This window comes from Microcaecilia unicolor, chromosome 6, assembly GCF_901765095.1.
Source record: "Microcaecilia unicolor chromosome 6, aMicUni1.1, whole genome shotgun sequence".
NCBI lineage: Eukaryota > Metazoa > Chordata > Amphibia > Gymnophiona > Siphonopidae > Microcaecilia > Microcaecilia unicolor.
This window is the reverse complement of record NC_044036.1, coordinates 249,453,700-249,469,008: the sequence shown is the minus strand read 5'-3', so window position 1 is coordinate 249,469,008 and position 15,309 is coordinate 249,453,700. Positions and strand designations below refer to the sequence as shown.

Below are 15,309 nucleotides of genomic sequence, written 5' to 3'. Positions count from 1 at the left end.
AACAGTGCTCTCACTAACCTCACGGCCTACTGGCATAATGCTCTTACTTACTATGCAAAGGCCGTGAATGCAAGCACAGCACTTCCTTATGAAGGCTCTCACTGATGATGTCACCTACTGCAGGACAGGAGCAGGGAACACACTCACACCAAGGAGAGGCTTGGAACACATAGGAAGAACAGGCAGGAGCCATCTTGGGAACCTGGCACAAACAAGCGGGAGCCTCTTAGATGCTGGCTCCTCAGAGAGGCATAGCCCACACAGGTGAGGTCTAGTGAAGCAATCAGCACACAGAGACAAGACTAACACAGAAACAGACAGAAGCCAGCATAGATGCTGACCCCCAGAAAATAAGGTAAGTCTGAGGGTGGTCACGACCACAGACGTGACACCAGGTGCTGCTAGGTCAGTGAGGGGGCCATCCTCAAAATTTTACACAGAACCCCATGGCCAGTTAAAGCAGCCTTGTGTATGAGGTAATTTAATATGAGGTGTTTTATGGGTGAAAACAGTTTAAAGAATTACCTACAGTAAGTACGTTTCTTCCCGGTGTGAGTGAACACCCTCAACCCAACCCAATGCAGCTCTCAGTCCCTTCTCTCGTTACCCATTCATTCTTTTTTTCTTTCTCCTCCTCTCTCCACTACCTTCGCTCTCCTCCCCTACAAACTCATTTTTCCCTTTCACACCTCCCTTCTCATATCCTCCTACTGCAGCTCTCTGTACTTCAGAAGCCATAATTTTCTTCTGCCAGTGTCTCAAGATGACATCATCTCACCTGATGAAAGTGTCCACTCACCCCAGGCAGTGAAACAAAGGATTTTTTAAATGCTGAAATCAGATCAATGTTTAGAATACGAAAGGGACACCTCCATCCCTCACAAATATATCTAAACTACAATGGCCTTTTGGGATCAAAATCTAAAATTAAACACTAGTTTGACTCTGATCTTCCCGGCACACACATAAGTACATAAGTATTGCCATACTGGGACAGACCAAAGGTCCATCAAGCCCAGCATCCTGTTTCCAACAGTAGCCAATCCAGGTCACAAATACCTGGCAAGATCCCAAAAAAGTACAAAACATTTTATACTGCTTATCCCAGAAATAGTGGATTTTCCCCAAGTCCAATTTAATAATGATTTATTGACTTTTCCTTTAGGAAGCCGTCCAAACCTTTTTTAAACTCTGCTAAGCTAACCACCTTTACCACATTCTCTGGCAATGAATTCCAGAGTTTAATTACACATTGAGTGAAGAAACATTTTCTCAGATTCGTTTTAAATTTACTACTTTGTAGCTTCATCACATGCCCCCCAGTCCTAGTATTTTTGGAAAGCGTAAACAGACGCTTCACGTCCACCTGTTCAATTTATAGACCTCTATCATATCTCTCCTCAGTAACCTTTTCTTCAAGCTGAAGAGCCCTAGCCGCTATAGCCTTTCATCATAGGGAAGTCGTCCCATCCCCTTTATCATATTTATCGCCCTTCTCTGCACCTTTTCTAATTCCACTATATCTTTTTTGAGATGCGGCGACCAGAATTGAACACAATATTCGAGGTGTGGTCGCACCATGGTGCGATAGAAAGGCATTATAACGTCTTAATTTTTGTTTTCCATTCCTTTCCTAATAATACTTAACATTCTATTTGCTTTCTTGGGTTTCAACGTACCATTAATGATGATGCCTAGATTACTTTCCTGGTTAGTGATTCCTAATGCGGAAACTTGCATTTCGTAATTATAATTCATGTTCCTCTTTCCCAAATGTATCATTTTGCACTTGCTCACATTAAATGTCATCTGCCATTTAGATGCCCAGTCTCGTAAGTTCCTCTTGTAATTTTCATTGCTAAATTTACACTGATAAATAGACATCCCCTGTGCTACCAGGTTGGAATCCGACCCCAAAAGCAGAATCCTATAGGACCATTCCAATGAAACACCCAAGACCACCTACAAAAGGACAAGCACTCCCCGCCAAAAAGTCTGCAAAGTGGAACATTCAAGAAAATTATGCACTACAGTTCCCTTGCACCTTAAACACTTTTTACACTCCTCGGAATCCCGTAGTCCCATTGCCTTGCCCCTACATCTGGTTAAATATGCAATATGCAGTGTCTTGAGCTGAATCAGGTGTTATCCTGAAAGCCAGCACAAAACACCGAGACAGTACACCTCCCACCAGCAAGCTAATACTGACTTGTAAGTTTTTTTGTGGGGGTAGGGACCTGACATCCACTGAACATGTGCATTCTCTAAAGTCTTTGCTATTTGCTCTACTTCACGCACAGCACTGCATACCATTTACAGCTGTTTATAAACATAGTTAATAGGGCTACATTTTAATCAAAATTAATGATTAACCACCCTTCCTCTCTTCTTCCCCTGCCTGCACGTCCAGTCTGGCATCTCTTCCTCTCTCCCAGACCGCCAGCGCGCTCTTCTCCCCTCCCAGTTTACCTTATTTAAGTCTTTGCCATTCAGTGGCAGCATACTGAAACACTGCCTCAGCCTGCCCTTCTGACCCGCCTGCCCCCTTGACGCAACTTCCTGTTTTCAGAAGGGGATGCTGGGTCAGAAGAAAGGGCCCGAGGCAGCATTTTAATATGCTGTCGCTGCAAGGTGAAGACTTAAATAACAAGGTAAACCAGGAGGGGAGGAGAGGGGAGAGCTGCCAGTGGTCTGGGAGAGATAGTGGATGGAAGTGCAAGCGAGGGAGGGAAGGAGGGAGAGAGAGTGTGTATGGGTGAAGGCACAGGGGGCACATGGAGAGAGAAAGAGAGAGAACGGGTAAAAGTACAGGGGGACTTTTCACACCCAGGTTGAAGGACTACCTGAAGGAACCACTGGCGGATCGTCTTTTAGTGAGATATCATTTTTGCTAGGGTGTGTGGGGAGAGAGGGTGGGAGGTGCGGTGGATTTTATTATGTTCTGGCTTAGATACTGTGGGTTTAGCAGAAAAATGAAGACTGCAAGCTCTGACAATCCCCAGCTGCCCTCACTGGTTCACAAACACACAACCAATCTTAGGTTTTTGGCTGAAAACTTTCAGGCAGTTTTGGTTTCAGCCAAAACTGAAAATAGCCATTTCAGTCTGCTTCTACATGGCTCTAACATTGTGAGCCATGACATAACCCTTCAGAGTCAGCCCAGCCTGGGATTAAGTAAAACAAATGCAATCTGCTAGTCAATTAGATAAAGTGCGCTTACTGATGGCTGCCCCTATCCATTTGGGTCAAAAGAAACAAAAAGCTGTGTGGACTGTCCAGAGTTTTTTTTGTATTGTATGTGAAAAACACTTTTTCTTGGTTTGTAACAAGAGTTGTTACTGGATTACTACTACTACTATTTATTATTTCTACAGTGCTACTAGAAGTACACAACGCTGTACACTGAACATGCAAGACAGCCCTGCTTGATAGAGCTTACAATGTAATCAACACAGACAAACAGGACAAATAAGGTATAAGGGAATTACTTAAGGTGGGAATTATAAAACAAACATGGGTACTAAACAAGTGAATAGGAATCAGGGGTTAAAAGCAGCCTCAAAAAGGTGGGCTTTTAGCCTAGATTTGAAGACAGCCAGAGCACGAGTCTGTTCCAGGTGTACGGTGCAACAAAATAAAAGGAAAGGAGTCTGGAATTTGCAGTAGAGGAGAGGGTACAGATAAAAGAGATTTACCCGATGAATGGAGTTCCCAGGGAGGAGTGTAGGGAGAGAGAAGAGAAGAGAGGTACTGAGAAGCTGCAGAGTGAATGCACTTGTAAGTCAATAAGAGGAGTTTGAATTGTATGCGGAAATGGATAGGGATCCAATGAAGTGACGAGGAGAGGACTAATATGAGCATAGCGACATTGGTGGAATATATGTCATAACAGCAGAGTTTTGAACAGATAAAGGGGAAAGAGATGGCTTAGTGGGAGACCTGTGGAGAAGCAGTTGCAGTTGTCTAAGTAAGAGGTGATAACGAGTGTGGATGAGGGTTTTGGTAGTGAGCTCAGAAAGGAAGGGACAAATTTTGGTGCTGTTATAGAGAAAGAAACGACAGGTTTTAGCAGTATGTTGGCTATGTGCAGAGAAAGAGAGAAAGGAGTCAAAAATGACCCCAAGGTTACGAGCTGATGAAATAGGGAGGATGAGAGTGTTATCCACAGAGATAAGAGAATGGGGGAAGATGGGGAAAGATAAGAAGGTCTTGGCCATGTTTAGTTTCAAATGGCAGTGAGACATCCAGGAACAATGTCAGACAAGCAGGCTAAGACCTGGGCCTGGATTCCTGCTGAAATGTTTTCTGTGGAGATACAGATCTGGGAATCATCAGCATAAAGGTCATACTGAAAACCATGGGAAGAGATCAGAGCACCAAGGGAGAAAAGAAGAGGTCCCAAGACAGAGCCCTAAAGTATACAAAGTGATAGTGGGAGAGAAGTGGAGGAAGAACCGGCAGAGCATACAATAAAGTGAGATGGGAGAGAGAAGAAGAAAACCAAGAAAGAACAGAGCTCTGAAATTCAAGTAAGGACAGCGTATCAGGAGTAGGTGGTGATCAACAGTGTCAAAAACAGCAGATAGAGCGAGAGGATGAGGATAGAATAGAGAACTTTGGATATGGTCAAGAACAGGTCATTGGAGACTTTAGCAAGGGCTGTATCAGTTGAATGTAGAGGGTGAAAGCCAGATTGAAGTGGATCAAGAACAGCTTGAAATGAAAGAAAGTCAAGACAATGGCAGTGAATAGCATGTTCAGTATCTTGGATAGGAAAGGAGGGAGGGAGAAGGGGCGATAGTTAGAAGGGTAGGTAGGGTCCAATGAAGGTATTTTGAGGAGTGGTGTAACTATGGCATGTTTGAAGACATCAGGAACAGTTGCAGTGGAATGTGAAAGATTAAGGGTATGACAGATAGAAGGGATGACAGTAGGAGAGAGTGTGCTGAGTAGATGGGTGGGAATAAGATCAGAGGAACAGGTAGTTTGGAGGAGGAAAGAAAATGTGCAGTTTCCTCTTCAGTGATTTCAGAAAAGGAAGAAATGGAGGCAGGGGTTGAAGGAGGGTTGACAGAATGGACTGGGGGAAAGAGAGGCGGAGGTGACTTGGTTACCTTTTTGACCTGAAAACCTTTATAAAACATTTATTGAACAAAAAAAAAAAGTAATTATCATCAATGCAACTAGGAAAAGATATGTATTGAGATTCTTCTTAAACTCTGGAAGTGAAGATTTCATTCTGACCATATTTGGCAGCTTGCTCCAATTATTGGACCAATAACACTGAAATGTCAATTCCTAATTTTATCTTAAGAAATCTGGATTGCTAGAAGATTTTGTTGTGCAGAGCACAGAGCCCTAAGTGACAAAAAAGGTACCAATAATCACACTAAGAAGGGTGGTACCCCTGTCAATTGAATTTAAAGGACCAAAATCAAGATCCTAAAAATATCCCCTGTGTTCAACAGTGGAGTTACATGGTCCCATTTCTTCGCTTCCTTAGTAAGTTTGACTGCTGTGCTTTGAATGATGTGGAAGGCGGCGAATGTCTGATTGGGGAAATACAGGGCAATAGCAAGTTACAGTAGTCGATATTACTGATAACCAATGAGAGTGTTAGTGTTCTAAGTGATTTTTTGGGAGAGCATTGATTTAACTGAACATATCGTTCACAGTCTGAAGTAACATTTCTTGAAAACATATGAAATATGTGATTTAAAGGACAACTCATTGTACAGTATAGTGCTAGCATTTTTAATGGAGAGACAAATGTAACTGAGGAACCTGCACCTGCAATAGAAGGAACAGGTTGCAGATGTGTCTTATCAATTAAACCGGGACGACTCAAGGAATTATGGATCTTAAGCCAGCTTGCTTCAGCTCCCCCACCACCAGCACATTACTTCAGTCCCTGGCACCCCAAACGGATCCAGCATCTCTCTCTCGATCGCTCAGGTCCAGCTTCTCTCCTTGTCAGTCTCTCTCCCCCTCCCTCTGTGGCCCTGTACAGTGAAACCTCGGTTTTCGTTGATAATTCGTCCGAAAAATATCAACGAAAACCGAGGCAACAAGCAATTTTTCTTCTAAATTCTTTAAATGATTAAAAAGACGAATGTATAGAATAATGAACATTGAACATGGCATTTACCTTTCTGAAGACTCTTCTTGGTGTAATGGAAGATGGAGAGAGAGGAGCAGAGATTATTGTTTGGAAAGGGGGACCCCCCTACATAAGGACACTATCTGGGGGGGGTCACTTCCCTTCTTGTTCTTTTGGCACTAGGACCAGCTTCAGAGTCCTGTGGACCCATGCCGCACTTCCCTTCTTGTTCTTTTGGCACTATCTGGGGGGGGGGGGGGGGGGTCACTTCCCTTCTTGTTCTTTTGGCAGTAGGACCAGTTTCAGAGTCTGTGGAGCCATGCCACACTTCCCTTCTTGTTCTTTTGGCACTAGGATCAGCATTCAGAGTCTGTGGACCCATCCAAAGAGGTTGTTTTTGTCTCCTCTTTAAGATTTGCCTAAAATGGGGCAAGACATTATCATTAAACAAGTTGCAGACACGGCTTGCAACAGCTTTGTCTGGGTGATTTTTCTCCACAAACACCTGTACTTTACTCCACATGGAGAAGATGTCCTTAATCTCTGAAGAAGGCACATTCTCTCCTGTCTCTTCCTCCTTATCCGAAGCAACTTCTTCATCTGCCGTCTGTTGCACTTCTAGTTGAAGGTCTTGCAGCTCTTCAGTGGTGAGTTCTTCACTGTGGTCATCCACCAACTCTTCCACATCCTCACCGCTCACCCTCCAAACCCATGGACCTACCCAAATAAACAATTGACTGCACAACATGTGTAGGGTCATCAGGTGAAGGATCTAACCTTTCTAAATCTTTCTCATGCACACATCCTGGCCATAATTTCTTCCAGCCACAGTTCATCGTCCTGGATGTCACTCCCTGCCAAGCCTTATCTATGAGGCTGATGCAGTTGAAAATGTTGAAATGATTTTTCCAGAACTCTCTTAAGGACAATTCTATATCTGATGTCACCTCAAAGCACCTTTGAAACAATGCTTTTGTGTACAGTTTCTTGAAATTGGAAATGACATTCTGGTCCATGGGCTGGATTAGTGGTGTGGTATTAGGGGGCAAGAACTTCACAGTGATAAAACTGAACTGCTCCAACAATGCCTCTTCCAAACCTGGAGGATGTGCAGGAGCATTGTCCATTAACAGGAGGCACTTAAGGGGCAAATGATTATCCTGGAGGTATTTTTTCACACTCGGGCCAAACACTTCATTCATCCACTCAATGAAAATTGGCCTTGTGACCCATGCTTTCTTGTTTGCCCTCCACATCACACACATTTACTTTTGATCACATTGTTTCTGCTAAATACTCTAGGAGTTTCTGAATCGTACACCAGTGGAATGGATCGGGTGGATGTGAAGCGACTGTTCACGCTATCCAAAAATACTAGGACTAGAGGGCATGAGTTGAAGCTACAGTGTGGTAAATTTAAAACGAATCGGAGAAAATTTTTCATTCACCCAACGTGTAATTAGACTCTGGATTCGTTGCCGGAGAACGTGGTACGGGCGGTTAGCTTGACGGAGTTTAAAAAGGGGTTAGATAGATTCCTAAAGGACAAGTCCATAGACCGCTATTAAATGGACTTGGAAAAATTCCGCATTTTTAGGTATAACTTGTCTGGAATGTTTTTACGTTTGGGGAGCGTGCCAGGTGCCCTTGACCTGGATTGGCCACTGTCGGTGACAGGATGCTGGGCTAGATGGACCTTTGGTCTTTCCCAGTATGGCACTACTTATGTACTTATGTACATTACCACACAACAAAAGAGTTAGCCTATCTTTCATAGGCTTATGTCCTGGCAGTGCCTTTTCCTCCTGTGTAATGAACGTTCTCTTTGGCATTTTCTTCCAAAACAGGCCAGTTTCATCACAGTTGAAGACTTGTTGGGGGATGAATCCTTCAGCCTCTACGTAATCTTTCAATTCAGACACAAATTTTTCGGCACCAGACTTGTCAGAACTCGCAGCTTCTCCGTGCCTAGGAACACTGTGTATGCCAGTGCGCCTCTTGAATTTTTCGAACCAGCCTCTGCTGGCCTTAAAATCACTTAGTGAAGTAGCACTCGTCCCAGGCATTTTCTTAATGAGATCGGCATACAACAGTCTGGCCTTTTCACATATGATGGCCTCACAAACAGAATCGCCATCTAACTGTTTTTGATTGATCCAAATTAATAATAGCTGTTCCACATCTTCAATTGTTTGTGATCTGTTTTGTTAGCGCATTCACACCTCTTACTACTTTTGCCTCCTTTATTGCTTCCTTTTTCGCCACGATTGAACTTATTGTGGATGGTGACTTCCCGTACATGCAGCTGATTTCAGCAATCTTAATGCCACTCTCGTATTTTTCAATAATTACCTTGTTCAACTCAATCGTGTTCCTGTCCTTCTTCTTTGAAGGACTGCTGGCTATAGAAACATTTTTTGGTCCCATGATGAGAGCAGGCAGTTATGCAGAGGCAATTTTGTACAGGCACTGAACCAGAAGCAGCAGTGTGGGCTAAACGACGACATTTTTCTCATTAAAGAGCTGGCGATTTTGTACAGGCACTGAACCAGAAGCAGCAGTGTGGGCTAAACAACGACATTTTTCTCATTAAAGAGCTGGCGATTTTGTACAGGCACTGAACCAGAAGCAGCAGTGTGGGCTAAACGACGACATTTTTCTCATTAAAGAGCTGGCGATTTTGTACAGGCACTGAACCAGAAGCAGCAGTGTGGGCTAAACGACGACAGCAGTGTGATCCCACAACCGGAAAGAACGCCCCAGAAGAACGACACATAGGAACGCAAAATTAGCAGCATGGGCACGCCAATGAAATCCGAGGCAACCGACGAAAACCGAGACAAACATTTTGCAAAACAAATCAACGATAACTGAAAACGACGAAATCCGAAGTCAACAAAAACCGAGGTTTCACTGTACACTTTACCTTGGTTGCCGGCAACAGCAGCACAAACAGGCAGCTTTAGGCCTACCCCTGAATCTTCTCTGATGCAATTTCCTGTCGACAGACATGGCAAAGAAAAGACGCAGGGGAGGGCCAAAGACCACCTGTTGTTCACGCTGCTGCTGCTGGAAGGATCTTCCATTGTCTTTTTTTGGTAGATGTGTTTTATTCAAGATGTTTCCTTTTCCAAAATTGCTCTATCCTATGCAGATGTTACCACATTGGATAACATGAAAGAAATGAAGTCCAGAGTGCTTTAAGTCATTTCATGTGGAGGGCGAAACAAACTAGGATTGATACAGAGGAGCAACAAAGACAAGGGGATGTTGGAGAGGTACGAATGCCCAATTTTAGATTGTACAACACTGCATGTCAATTTGGGCTCCTTTGGGAATGGATAGTGGGGTGCTGTTGTTTCTGCCGAGAAGGAATGAGGAGCATGGAGACACCATATTCTCTGAGTTTATTACACACTAAGAGAAAGAATGTGGTGCGGCTGATAGGGAAAAATCCTCTAATGGAACCAGTTGTGTTGGCTTGGTGGAATTTTCAAAAGGGGCTCTGGAGAAAAGGGGAGGGTTCTACTTTATTGCCATTAACAAGAAATCTTTAGTTTGTGCTAGGTATGGCAGATGGTGTATTCAAGGTTTGGGTACACTAGGGAATCACAACTACAGGTACATTATTCCACCCAGGTGGGAGGAGCCTCTGGACCTTTGATCTGTTAAGAACACAGTCTGGGTTGCCCCAATCACATTTTTACGCTTATATATAAGTGAGACACTATATTACCTCACTCAAATGGGGAGAGCAAGATTGGTTGACAGAGACCGCACTGATGGAAAGGTTGCGACTGACATCCAGGAGGAGTAAGAATTCTATCACTCACTGATCAGGAGTGATAGGTACTCCTGAGGGAGCACAGCTGACTGCATGACAGATTGCTTGATATTGGCAGGATGGCCTGAATCAAGAGATCAGGGTGTCAGATGTTATGCATTATTTCAAAGAATCTTTAAAAGGAATCTGGGACACAAGTACAGGAGAAATGCAATTCAAACTTTTACACAGTAGCTTGGTGACACAGTTAAGAAATACAAAATGGGTGTCACAAATTCAGCGATATGTCTCAAATGCTCTGTAGCAGAGGGAACACTAATTCCTACATTGCTCACAGATAAGCAGCTTCTGGCAGCAGGTACAACAAGTCTTAGAATGTTGTAGTGGGACTCCTGTACTTGATGGCAGAGAACTAATACTGCTGGGAGAGCCAATGTTGGATGGATGGGACAAAGGGACATGTTTGTTTCTAACATTGGGTATGTCAGTGGCTAAAAAGTGTATCCTGCTTAGAGTCTACACAACCTGCATGGCAAAAGTGATGCAAAATGAACAATTGAAGATCTGCTATGTCAAACCGGTGGGGGTGGGGAGAGGGGTACGAGGACGACAAACGTCTTTCAGCAATTCAGCATAGAAAGTTTTTTTTTTTAATGCAAATCTGAGCACCCAATGAAAATCTCAAGGTTTGTAATTGGACTGGATGGGGGTGAGGGTTGGGTCAGGAGACATAGGATATGGGACTGGGGAGGGGGGTCAGTTACATGAAATGGTGATAATGAAGATGAGCACTACATTTTAGAAGAGTGTTCTGCTCGTAACCTTGGGGTCATCTTCGACTCCTCCCTCTCCTTCTCTGCACATATTCAACAGACTGCTAAAACCTGTCGTTTCTTTCTCTATAATATCACCAAAATTCGCCCTTTCCTTTCTGAGCACACTACCAGAACCCTCATCCACACTCTTATCACCTCTCGCTTAGACTATTGCAACTTGCTTCTCATATAACAAAATCTCAAATCAGCCTGCTTCTTACAAGTCCGTAATACAACCCGTATTATTTAAGAATTGTCAGCTGGAGTCAAGATGGCTGCACGTAGGTTTCGCGCTTAACTTACTCGAGGAGATTCGGAAGATTTTTATTCCATCATGCCCCATGCCAAGCATAAAGGAGCGGTCAAGGGAGTAGCCTCCATGCCCAGGACCTCTTCTCCAACGCAACCTTCTATCGAGCTGTTTTTCGTGAAACCGCCAGAGCAAAATACCGGGAGGAGCCCCGCTGTCTCGGAAGGAGGAGATTTCCGCGACCTGGGGAACACTCTCTCCCCCGGAACTCAATCCTCCACCTCCGCCCACTGGCCCCTTCTCTCATCGGGAAACCCCCCTTGTGGAAGCTGAAGGAATCTACGAAGGAGGCGCTGAAGGAAGACATGCCAGTGGAGGTTTGGGACGAGGTGTATCCCAAACGCAGCCAGGAGCACTGTTAACAAAACCGGAGATGGTAACACTTGAGAGCATATGGGAAGCTCTCCAACATCTGGATGTCAAGCTCACCAACTCAAATGGAGAAACAGTAAACTTGTGAGTACTGTAGACTCTCTTTCTAAATCTATTGATGGGATTAAGAATGAGTCAGATAATAGAATTACAGAGATTAAACAAGAAGTCAAAAGACTACAAGAATTTTCAACTATGACTGTTAAGGATAAACAATACAGTGGTGGAAATAAGTATTTGATCCCTTGCTGATTTTGTAAGTTTGCCCACTGACAAAGACATGAGCAGCCCATAATTGAAGGGTAGGTTATTGGTAACAGTGAGAGATAGCACATCACAAATTAAATCCGGAAAATCACATTGTGGAAAGTATATGAATTTATTTGCATTCTGCAGAGGGAAATAAGTATTTGATCCCCCACCAACCAGTAAGAGATCTGGCCCCTACAGACCAGGTAGATGCTCCAAATCAACTCGTTACCTGCATGACAGACAGCTGTCGGCAATGGTCACCTGTATGAAAGACACCTGTCCACAGACTCAGTGAATCAGTCAGACTCTAACCTCTACAAAATGGCCAAGAGCAAGGAGCTGTCTAAGGATGTCAGGGACAAGATCATACACCTGCACAAGGCTGGAATGGGCTACAAAACCATCAGTAAGACGCTGGGCGAGAAGGAGACAACTGTTGGTGCCATAGTAAGAAAATGGAAGAAGTACAAAATGACTGTCAATCGACAAAGATCTGGGGCTCCACGCAAAATCTCACCTCGTGGGGTATCCTTGATCATGAGGAAGGTTAGAAATCAGCCTACAACTACAAGGGGGGAACTTGTCAATGATCTCAAGGCAGCTGGGACCACTGTCACCACGAAAACCATTGGTAACACATTACGACATAACGGATTGCAATCCTGCAGTGCCCGCAAGGTCCCCCTGCTCCGGAAGGCACATGTGATGGCCCGTCTGAAGTTTGCCAGTGAACACCTGGATGATGCCGAGAGTGATTGGGAGAAGGTGCTGTGGTCAGATGAGACAAAAATTGAGCTCTTTGGCATGAACTCAACTCGCCGTGTTTGGAGGAAGAGAAATGCTGCCTATGACCCAAAGAACACCGTCCCCACTGTCAAGCATGGAGGTGGAAATGTTATGTTTTGGGGGTGTTTCTCTGCTAAGGGCACAGGACTACTTCACCGCATCAATGGGAGAATGGATGGGGCCATGTACCGTACAATTCTGAGTGACAACCTCCTTCCCTCCGCCAGGGCCTTAAAAATGGGTCGTGGCTGGGTCTTCCAGCACGACAATGACCCAAAACATACAGCCAAGGCAACAAAGGAATGGCTCAGGAAGAAGCACATTAGGGTCATGGAGTGGCCTAGCCAGTCACCAGACCTTAATCCCATTGAAAACTTATGGAGGGAGCTGAAGCTGCGAGTTGCCAAGCGACAGCCCAGAACTCTTAATGATTTAGAGATGATCTGCAAAGAGGAGTGGACCAAAATTCCTCCTGACACGTGTGCAAACCTCATCATCAACTACAGAAGACGTCTGACCGCTGTGCTTGCCAACAAGGGTTTTGCCACCAAGTATTAGGTCTTGTTTGCCAGAGGGATTAAATACTTATTTCCCTCTGCAGAATGCAAATAAATTCATATACTTTCCACAATGTGATTTTCCGGATTTAATTTGTGATGTGCTATCTCTCACTGTTACCAATAACCTACCCTTCAATTATGGGCTGCTCATGTCTTTGTCAGTGGGCAAACTTACAAAATCAGCAAGGGATCAAATACTTATTTCCACCACTGTATATCCACAGAAAAATTGAACAGATGGAAAATTTTAACCGCAGACTGAATTTGCGCTTAATAAACTTTCCAAAGTCATTGGGGATTTCTCCTCTAGAGGCATTTAAGAAGTATTTAGTTGAAGTATTGAAATACTCTTCTGAACATATCCCTCCAATAAACAAAATATATTATATTCCAAAAAAAAAAAAAAAAAAAAAAAAGAAAGCAATGGAAGTAGACTCTGCAGTAACAAGTCAAAAACGTGGAAGAGAACAAATAAATCTTGATGTAACTCAACTGCTGGAAACATCCATGTCAGATACTTCTGAACGTGCCACTCTAATAGTTTCCTTCATTTTTGAGCAGGATTTACAAGCGGTTAAACATTTATTCTTCAGAAATTCTCAATCCCTATTTTATGGTGAAAGGATATGGATGTTTATGGACGTAACAAAACAAACTCAGGAGAGAAGAAGAGCTTTTCTTGCAATTAGGAAGGATGTGGTGTCATTAGGAGCCTCATTCTTATCCATGTAAATGTGTGGTAAAGTTTCTAGGTATAAAATATGTCTTCTTTAATCCTGACCACTTAAAAACATTTGTAGACTCCAAGAAGTTGGTGACCACTGGACAATAAGATTGAGTATAGTTTAAAAAAATGTTGTGGATTTTTCGTGTTAAGCTATATATCTAACTTTAATCAATCTTCAATGTTTTCTCCTGAATAATTCTTTACTCCCCCTTCTCACATGTTGTGGTCTAAAGAAGACTTTTGTTATTATATTGTTCTCTGTTTAAGTAGTATACCTTTTTGTGTAAAAGATATTTGTCTGTTTTTCATTAAGTATCAATCCTTATATACTAAAGATAATAAGTTTGCAAAAAAAAAAAATTTAAAAAAAGAATTGTCAGCTACACTCATACCATAAGACTGTTCAAAAAGAAAGGTTTTTAATGCTTTCCTAAATTCTTCTTCTGTTTGAAGTTCCTGAATATATAAAGGTAATGCAGATCATGTGACGCCATGCCTAAAGAAAGCCGTTAGTGTGAGTTTCTCCGGCCCCCGAGTGTTCCTTCTGGGACTCTAAGCTGGATTGGATCCCTTAGTAGTTTTGTTTTTTGGACTCTAGTATTAATGATCATCACTGCGACCTGTCAGTAGATTTGAGCGTCATAGGATGGTGACGAAAGTATCGCATAAAGAGAAATCTAGGGAGGAAGATCCAAGATGGCGGTCGGGATGGACGTGTGAGCAGCAGCTCCTTACCAGCTATTGTTTTCTGCGAGTGAAAACTTCCCCATAATATTATGGGGAAGCGAAAAGGGAAATCCAATTTGCCTACCTCCACAGGCAGGGTGAATCCCTCTTCCACCCGACAGTTGACTCTAGAAGAGTCGGGTATGCTGCCTCCGGGGACTCGAGTTGACGCCTCGAGGGGCCCTTTGGAAACATCGGACCTCAGCGTAGAGGGGATAACTTTGAGCCCCCCTCTTACGACAACACCCCCAAGGCCGGGAGGAGAGACGATGGCGCGGCGGGAACAGTTGGTTGTGGATCCCGGAAGTGGCGCCCCAGCAACTGTTCGTGGAGACCCCGTAACCACGTCCTCGCCGCTGGAAACATCGAGTCGGGCAGATATGGCGGTTTGACCGCCTCTGCCTGTAAGCCTTGAGGAGATGATAAGATCTTCTGTCGCTACTACGAATTCCATATGGGAAAAGATTCAGGGTTTGGATGCCTCGTTACAACAAATTGCAACTTCGTTCGCTGGAAAAGTGGAGGAACTATCACAAGAACATAATGTTTTATCGGGAAAAGTGACGGAGCAGACTGCCAGGATTGACTCCACAGAAAATGAGGTACTATCAGTTAAAACTACAGCGGCAGCTCTTATTAAGGATAATAACCTCCAAAAAAGAAAAATTGAGTATATGGAGAACCAATTGAGAAGATGTAACTTGCGTTTTTTGAATTTCCCTAAATCTCCTTTAGTTCCTGCCAAAGAAATGCTAAGAAAATATTTTGTTGAAATACTGGGGATATCCCCAGATAATTTTCCTCCATTAACCAAGGCTGTATACATTTCAAATGCAAGGACGGGAAGACCAGTTCCAATAACTCAACCTGATTTAAA

General features: G+C 43.5%; 1 protein-coding gene across 11 annotated transcripts in view; it reads right to left on the bottom strand.

Moving 5' to 3' along the window:
- EHMT1 (euchromatic histone lysine methyltransferase 1) overlaps positions 1-15,309 on the bottom strand; it is a 698,071-nt gene that overhangs the window by 31,576 nt on the left and 651,186 nt on the right. The gene's annotated exons all lie outside the window — the stretch shown is intronic.